Consider the following 9,681-nt stretch of genomic DNA (forward strand, 5'->3'; position numbering starts at 1 on the left):
TCACTCTTACAATATCTTTGATCAAACAGGGTCTTACATTTAGGATAGACGGAATCATGCGGGACAAATCAACTCAAATTCACTTGTAATTTTTAGGGTACTTCCAAGTTGAGAAGCTGCCATTCTTCATTGCTTCATATAGGGTAAAGCAACACTTCCACATTTTATTTAGTTGGGATATGCAACTTGTGACACCCGGAATTTTTTTTCCGCAAAGCTCGAGCATTCCTTCACGTGTGGGTAGACTCGGACCGGAGGACTTGTAATTATACACATGAGTTAGGATTAATTCCTAAGTATTTGAAGTGTGTTAGATGTGTTTAGGGGTCATAAGGGATCTCTAACACCAAGTCGAGTCCAAAGAACTCCAATCGATTAAGTTCTCGGACGAGTTAGTATAAGGGTCAACTTCAAACGACCATATCTCCTAAGATATAAAGAACTGGGTGGCCCACGACTGACCAAATTAAAGGTCTTTGATTCTTCTTTCCAACGCCACCAGGATTGTAATTTTTGGAGTTCGGAGTCAAAAGTTATGGCCATTTTTCTATAGACTAGTACTGCAGGAATTTTAGGCCTGGGCGAAATTCAGGCTTGGCGCTCCAGTGGCGCCCCACGCCATTATAGCGCCAAAAAATAGCCTCAGTAGTTTGGGGCTTGGCGCGACGCGCCACTATTAGATGTGCAGGGTTTTAAGCCTATTTTGGCTTGGCACTGCAGTGGCGCGACGCTCCACTATAGCGCCAGCAAGACTTTTGCCCAAATTTCCAGATTTTTGGAAGAGGGGCAACTTGAACTTTTTCCAAATTATATATACACCATCCTTGAGCATTTTGGACCATTATTTTCAGCTTTTCTCTCTCTCTAAAAAGCCCTAGAAATTTTCCCTCTCTTCTTCTTCTTCTTCTTCCCCAAATCCATCTCCAACAAAGGGTACCTTTAAGAATTCAAGCCTTCCATTGAAGACCTAACATCAAGTTCCTTCAAAGTCTTCAAACAAGGTATGTAAGGCTAACCTAAAATATGGATTAATTTCTTCCATATGCTTATAGATGTGTTGGTTAGGAGTTGCGAAAGAGTTGTACCTTCTAGAAAGGTTTTCTTGAAAGTTTTCCCTAAACTATGGAATGTTTTTAGATACAAATGGTTGATTGACGATTTTAATGACTTGAGTTACTAAATAGTTATTTTTCATATTATTAACTACAAATGTATCCTTGTATTTAGATTTATAGGTATTGACGATATTCTTGAGTTGAGTTTTGTTGAGAGTATGGGTTCATGTTTCATTCACATGAACCCAAGATGAGATTTCTTGTTATAAATGTCTTGAGGTTGAGATGAATAGTTGCGTGTATATATGTATTGATTGGAATGAAAAGAATGAATTGGTTAGTTAAGAACGTTCCTTTGCTTCTATAAAATGAACATAGGACAAAAAAAATAAGGATTTTGGAGTAGATGTTTGATGATTGATGTGATGGTGATACTTGACAATGATGTGATGATAATGTTTGACGATGATGTAAATGATAATATAGGATGATGATGTTTTGATGACGATGTGAGTGATGACATGAATGGTGCTTATTTAATATGTGTAGAATAATTGATGAAGAGGTATATTGATGAGGATGTTATGTGATGGAGCGGATTGGAGTCTAATATGATTATGGGATGTGCGATTTGCATAATCTGAGTTGATTGGAGTCTTATGAGTATTTTGAAAATAAAGGATCTTTTGAGAATGAGTTTTAAATAAATGATTTGTGAGCATTTTTGCATAAACTATTTATACACTATTTTTGAGTTTAAGAAATGATTATTTTCATCTATGATTTAAAAAGAGTTTAAGCATGAGTTGATTTTGAGGAATCTTTTAATTATTTTGAACACGAGTATTTTGATTATAAATGAGTTGAGCATTTTACTTGTTGATATGTCTTATTGATCTCTTTGACCATGTGATTATGTTTGTATGAGTTTTGTCCCCTATTTATTTGATTCTATATGTGTTGATGTTGTTGACCTAAGAATTTCCTAAAATGAGCCTTTATGTGAGTATGAGTTGATAAAGATGAGTTGTTAAATATGTTTTATTGATTTTCTTAATTATATAGGATTGATAAAGGATATTATTTTCTTAAAAATGTTGCCTATTATTAAGTGTCGATTTAAAGTCTTGAAGTTGTGATGAGTCTCAAAGATTTCTCAAATGGATGGAGGAAATGATTGGTTATGTCCATATGTTGCTATAAATGTGCATTTAAATTTCTTTTGAAAGATATGATTGAGATTTCTCGGATAGTATGATTGGAAGAGATTTGATCGTGATAGAGTTGATAAGCTGACAAGGTTATAATGAGACTTGTCGATATGAGTTGATTGAATGGAGTTTTATGAGCATTGAGTCTTGGGAGGAGTATCGAGCACCGAATTGGGCAAGAGTATAGTCCATACTCGAACCCAATACCTGTGTTGCCAAACGTAGGAGGGATTGAACCGTTAAAGTCGGATGCTTTCCCGAGAGTTTTCTCCTGATATTATAGGACTTGGTTAGATTGGATCCATGAGTTGTTGATTCGTTCGTACCCTGGCAAAGTATGAACGGGCACGGCAAGAACGTCGGTTTATTGTACTTTCACTGGCTCATAAGTGATGGTTGTCGGTTAAGAGAAACTCCCAAATAGGTCTTGATAGTACTCTGAGTCAGTTGAGTTGAGCGAGTTGCTATATGCTTATGAGTTAGTCGTGTCTAAACTATTTCTTGTTAGACTTAGGACACTTGAGTGAGTTGTTACATATTTATTGAGTTGAGTCCTTTAAGTTGAATTGTAAAACGTTGCATAATTTAATTTGAATATTTACTGAGTTGAGTCCTTTAAGCTGATGGTTGAGTTGAATGTTGAGTAGATTGTATATGGTCGGATTGGAATAGATGAATTGTGATTAGATTGAATTGTATGGTATATGATTGGTCTCTGTCTAAACTGTATCCTTACTTTAGATTTACGACGCTTTATTTGAGTCCCTCCTATCTTTCTAATTTGAGATATGTGGACCGATGTTATTCTTCCTCGAGGCATGTTTTATTCTGCCATATTACATACTCGTACATTCCAAATACTGACGTCCATTTGGACCTAAATCATTTCATGATGCAGAGATAGGTTTAAGAGATCGTCAATAGGAGCATCATTGGGGATCTATTCGCACTCAGCGTATTGGTGAGTCCTCCCCTCCATTCGGAGGACACCGTCTGTGTATTCTTGCATCGAGTTAGCCCTTTTCATTTTGATTTGAGGTAGCCATGAACATGTCATTGGCACCAATTAGATAGTAGTGATAGAGGCTTCATAGACTAGATAGTGATGGGTCGATTGAGTACTTCTATCTTTGAGTTATTCTTGTCAAACTATTTTTAATGACAAATTTTTAGTTGATCTGTTGGCCCATGGCTTTATTCTTCGAGTTGGATGGGTGGTTTGAGTTGCCCGCTAAATTATTTTTTATTTTAAAACTTTCTACTGAATGAATGAATGAACGGATGTATGATCAGGCTATGTGGTTCGCTTGGGAGCCAGAAATGGTTTCTGAGTGCCGGTTACGTCTAGGGTACCCTCCCGGGGTGTGACACAACTTTACGTGTACTTAAGAAAAGTGGCGGAGTCAGGTTTTTTGTTTAAGGGGTTTAAAGTATAAAGAAGAAGTTCAGGTGGTAATACAAGTGCGGGGTGAGAGTAATAGCCTCCTCAGCATGCTCTTTATACAAGCAATCAAAGATACCTAAAATAAAGATATGTTGAATAAATTTTTTTAGTGGATTGGTTGTATTATAAGTTAATTCCTAAAATACATAAAAATTAAAGGATGAAAAGGCAAGACGGGGAAGGAAAGTATTTACCTTAACCTGCTAAATTTAATTTATCTTATCATACCACATTAAACATTTCTTCCTACTTTTTCCCAACTCTATCAAGTAATCTTAAAATTTGTTGTGCTTTTTATACTTTTAGTTTATAATGTTTTACTTTTTTTTGCACTTTTTTAAAATTTTAAATTAGTAACCATTCAATCACATGTTATTATGAAAATTGTCAAGATTCTCTAAAAATGTGCAAGAATAAAGTTACTAATATTATAATACATATTCAGAAGAAAAATAAATGACATCGTCAAAATTTTAAGTTCATATAGTTCATTTAACTAGGTTAGTCATCATTTGCAAAAAAGACAAATGACGAATAAATCAAATAAGTTTAGTTTCCATCTCTCTAAAATATAATTGAAAAAATAAAACAGAAATTCCATGAATTCTATTTGATATTGTTAAAAGGATGTTGATGATTTTTAAGTTTCTTCATTCAATTAAAATTTTGTTCAAGATACCTCTTAATGATATTAAAACTTTGTTCAAGATGTTAAGGGTGTTGTGCGTAGGTTGCGCTGGGGAAGAGTGACCGAACCTGACGAGATTCTTGAGAAATTTTGGAAGAGCGCGAGCTCGGTAGGTTTGGAGTGGTTGATTAGGTTATTTAATGTCATCTTTAAGACAACAACGATGCCCGAAGAATGGAGGTCGAGCATAACGATCCCTCTATACAAAAACAAGGGGGATATCCAGAGCTGCAACAACTATAGAGGTATCAAGCTTCTAAGCCATACTATGAAAGTGTGGGAAAGAGTGGCAGAGATGAGGGTTAGGAGAGACGTGTCTATTTTAGAGAACCAGTTCGGATTTATGTCGGGACGCTCAACTACAGAAGCCATTTATCTTATGAGGAGACTGGTGGAGCAGTATAGGGAGAGGAAGAGGGATTTGCATATGGTATTCATCGATCTAGAAAAGGCTTACGATAAAGTTCCATGAGAGATACTATGGAGATGTTTGGAGGCTAAAGGTGTACCTGTGGTGTACATTAGGGTGATCAAGGATATGTATGAGGGTGCCAAAACCAGGGTAAGGACAGTAGGAGGGGACTCAGAGCACTTCCCAGTTGTGATGGGGTTGCATCAAGGATCAGTCCTTAGTCCGTTTTTATTTGCCTTGGTGATGGATGGATTGATGCGACAAATTCAAGGTGAGGTGCCATGGTGTATGTTTTTTGCGGATGACATAGTCCTGATCGATGAGACTCGTAGCGGAGTTAACGCTAAGCTGGAGGATTGGAGACATACCTTGGAGTCTAAAGGGTTTAAGCTGAGTAGGACCAAGACAATGTACTTAGAGTGCAAGTTCAGTGAGTCACCTCAGGAGGTTGGCATGGAAGTTAGGCTTGGTGACCAGGCCATCCAAAAAAAAAGTAGTTTCAAGTACCTTGGGTCTATCATGCAAGGCAGCGGGGAGATTGACGATGATGTCACACATCGTATTGGGGCAGGGTGGATGAAATGGAGGCTCTTTTTCGGTGTGCTATGTGACAAAAAGGTTCCACTATAACTTAAGGGTAAGTTCTACAAAGTGGTGGTTAGACCGGCTATGTTATATAGGGCGGAGTGTTGATCAGTTAAGGTCTCTCACGTTCAAAAGATGATAGTAGCTGAGATGAGAATGTTGAGATGGATGTGTGGGCATACCAGGAGCGACGAGATTAGAAATGAGGCTATTCGGGGCAAGGTAGGAGTGGCCTCGGTGGAAGACAAGATGCGGGAAATGCGACTGAGATGATTTGGGCATGTCAAGAGGAGAGACACAGATGCCCCAGTGAGGAGGTGTGAGAGGTTGGCCATGGATGGTTTCAGAAGAGGTAGGGGTAGGCCGAAAAAATATTGGGGAGAGGTGATTAGACAAGACATGGCGCCGTTACAGCTTATCGAGGACATGACCTTAGATAGGAGGGTATGGAGGACCCACATTAGGGTAGAAGGCTAGTACATAGTCTCGTTATTCATCCATATTAGTAGGCGCATTAGCGCACTATAATTTCTTTTGTGGAGGACTCAAATTAGGATAAAAGGCTAGGTGACTTATCCTTACACCATAGTAGTTGTAGTTCTGCTCATTGTTTATTGCCATTTGATTTTTGCATTATATTGCTGTTTATAGGTGTTTATAGGTGTGGGGCCGTTGCACTTTGATTATCTTATTTATTTATAGTAGTTAATGCCTCTTTCTTTCCATACTATTCTACCATGACTTTCTCACTTTTGTTATTCCTTCTTTTCATCTTGTTTTCGATATGCTTGTCCCTATCTAACCTTTTATCTTGTTTTCCTTTCTTGAGCCGAGGGTCTTTCGGAAACAGCCGTCCTACCTTTCAAGGTGGGGGTTAGGTCTGCTTACACTCTACCCTCCCCAGACTCCACATGGTGGGATTATACTGGATTTGTTGTTGTTGTTCATTCAATTACATCTAATTTACCTTATTTAAAAAAAATTATATTTCTATCTCAATTTCAAGTTTAATATAATTCATCATTTTTAAAAGAGTTTATTCAAGTTAGTAAATAAAAAAAGAGTTACGTTGAAATAAAATAAATAATAAATATAAGAAGAATAAAAAATAAAAATAAAAAGAATGTATCTAATAAATTTAAATAAAAACAAAAGAAAAAGAAGAAATGTTATAAAAGAAAAAAAAATTAAAAAGGAGAAGAAGATTCAAAAGCCGAAAAGTTAAACCCCCTTATCCACTAAGCTAAGCTTCTCACTTGTTTTCAAGGGTTCATAAAATATTTATACAACACCTAGATCTGCCCTGCTTAAGGGGACCTCCAGATTACATGTTGTATATGTTATTTTTTAAGCTCAACTGAGTACATTTTTAATATACTCATGTTGTTGATGTTTGTGAGTACTGACATTAGTTTATTAAGTGTGGTTGTAATTTATTTTTAATATATTCATAAAAAATTATCGTCTTCATTACCTTATATGAAAGACGTTGATTGTTGCACCGGTGTGAGGGACGTTGATGTTGTTGATACAAAGGATGAGTATACTACTATAAATATATTGTTGATTTTGATATGACTTTTGTTTGAGTGACCAATTTTATTTTTTGAATATCACATTTATAATGATTTTCCTTCTTTATTTCAGGGATCAAAATGATAATCATGACGGTTGTTATGACTTATTTACTGTTACAATAAGATAATCTTTGTTGATATTTTTGTTTACGAATAACTTTATTAACTAATTTTTATTTATATAATAGTTGGATTAAAAAAAAGAATGCCACTTTAACATATTGACAGAATTACTAATGTTGGATTAGCTTTCGTAAATAATACATAATGATATTATTTTGATACAATACATTTTACAAACTCACTCTAATACAATATATTTCAAGATTATGATTGAATTTTGTAAGTGATGAAACAAACGCTTAATCTTGACAATGCCGTCAGATTAGACCAAAAAATATACTAATTTATAATAGCATTGATGAATGAAGGATTTTATTCATTTCAATTTATATTACATAACTTAATTAATTTGAAAAATAGAAACTGAAGAATTTTAAAATTTATGATCTTAAATATGATATAATATTTATGTGGTTATTAAGTTTTCTTGAGCCGAGGGTCTTTTGGAAACATCCTATCTATCTCCATGAGGTAGTGGTAAAATCTGCGTACAGTCTATTCTCTTCGGACCCTACTTGTGGAATTTCACTGTATATATTATTATTGTAGTTATTAAATTTCTTAAATTTGCATTCTTTAACATGCCATAACATTTATTTGACGACTTGTTTTTAAGGATACAATGCAATGCTCAATTCAATTATTTCAAATTTAAAGAAGTGTCTTTCTTTTTGGATTGGACGATTAAAAAATAATGTCATTTTTTTTAACGGATGGGGTAACATATTTTTAGGAAGAAATTAAATAATCCTACAATTAAAGATTAAAGGTCGTAAAATATTGTCAAAAGAAACTTAAGTCTTATAATAGGACAATTGCATAAAAATTGTAGCGTCGCTTTGGCCGAGTGGTTAAGGCGCTTGCCTGCTAAGTAAGTGGGGTTTCCCCGCGTGAGTTCGAATCTCACAGGCGACGTTTGATTTTTTATTTTCTATTTTAAATTAAATAGATACTCTGCGTTTCAATTTATGTGATACTTTTTAGATTTCGAAATTTAAATAAGTCTTTATTTGATCGTAACTTTTTTTGTATATCTTCAAAATATTTTGAATTATCAATTATTGTGATACGATCAAAATTCGAATTGTGCTACATAAATTGAGACAAATGAAATATTATAAAATTCTTAACAACAACATATCTCGAAAAATAGTAAAGGTAACTAAAGTAGAATAAAATAAAACAATAACGATAAAATTGAGAAACAGGATAATGATAGAATAGTAATAATATGTTAGAACCATGCTAGACTAGAACCATACCCTCCCACATAAAAAAGAGACACCTCCGATCCTGCTCCTTCACATCCATGTCTAGGGTCACGTTCTTGATGAAGTGGTCATGTCTGATCACCTTTTTCCAATTTTTCTTGGTCTACTTTTGTTTAACCTCAAATCTATTACTGTCAACTTCTCACACCTCTTTGTTGGGCATCTTTGTTTGTCCTCTTCATATGTTTGAATCATCAGCTTCACTTTCCCCATCTTGTCCATTATGGAGCCCATTGCTATCTTGACCTGTATATCCTTGCTCGTAATCTTGTTTTTTCTAGTATGCTGACACAACTATCTAAGCATTCTCATTTATGTTATTTTCATTTTCTATACGTATGAGTTCTTGACTGATGTATTAACTAATCTCTGATTATCAAATTTATGGATCGAGATCGAACGAAGCTCGATCAATCTATTCCCTTTTTACGTTCAAGCCGTCCACCAGTAGATCTCCTTGTGATCGCTTTTCTTCTAGAAGCTTTGTTTCAGCTTTCGCGAAAGACTCCTCGAAAAAATTGGTCAGATCTGGCCACACTGAGGAACTCACTTTCGGCGGCAATCAGGTTCATTTTGACTAGAGTTGGTACCTTCAGTTTCCATATCTTTTATCCTTTTTATATCTATTCTTTGTCCATACACTTGTAGTTACATTATGCTGACTTGACCTTTGCATAATCTATTTGAATAATTTATTAGTTCAAACGCATTTTCGTGGCTTTGGATAGTGATGGTAGACTAGGATCATGTTCTCGCTCGGGGATGGGGACGGGGACGGGGCGGGGGATGGGGACAGGGCCGAGGGTAAGGAGGGGTAAGTGGGTTAAAGGAGCGTCTAGAATGAGAGTAGGTTCTTAAAATATTGGGACGTTAACGAGAAAATCCATAGAGCTAGTTAAGATTCTAAAGAAAAGGAAGATTAATATAGCTTGTGTCCAAGAGACCAAATGGATAGGCTCTAAAGCTGAGGAGGTAGACGGGTATAAGCTTTGGTTCTCTGGTAGATCAAAGAACAGGAATGGGGTAGGCATTTTAGTAGATAGTGATTTAAGGGATCAGGTGGTGGAGGTTAGGAGAGTCACTGATAGGATGATGTCGATTAAGGTGGTCATTGAAGGGATCACGCTGAATATTATTAGTACTTATGCGCCGCAAGTGGGCTTAAGCGAGGAGGATAAGAGGCGCTTTTGGGAGGATTTGGATGAGTTAGTGGGAGGCATACCGCCTACTGAGAAGCTTTTCATAGGAGGGGATTTCAATGGGCACATCGGGTCTATTTCGGGAGGGTATGATGATATGCATAGAGGCTTTGGCT

General features: G+C 35.8%; 1 non-coding gene across 1 annotated transcript; it reads left to right on the top strand.

The window, feature by feature from the left end:
* Nucleotides 1-7,928: 7,928 nt before the first annotated feature.
* On the top strand, nt 7,929-8,010 carry TRNAS-GCU (transfer RNA serine (anticodon GCU)). Its single transcript has one exon. It is a non-coding gene; the product is annotated as a tRNA-Ser (tRNA).
* Nucleotides 8,011-9,681: the final 1,671 nt, after the last annotated feature.

This window comes from Solanum dulcamara, chromosome 9 (assembly GCF_947179165.1).
Source record: "Solanum dulcamara chromosome 9, daSolDulc1.2, whole genome shotgun sequence".
Lineage (NCBI taxonomy): Eukaryota > Viridiplantae > Streptophyta > Magnoliopsida > Solanales > Solanaceae > Solanum > Solanum dulcamara.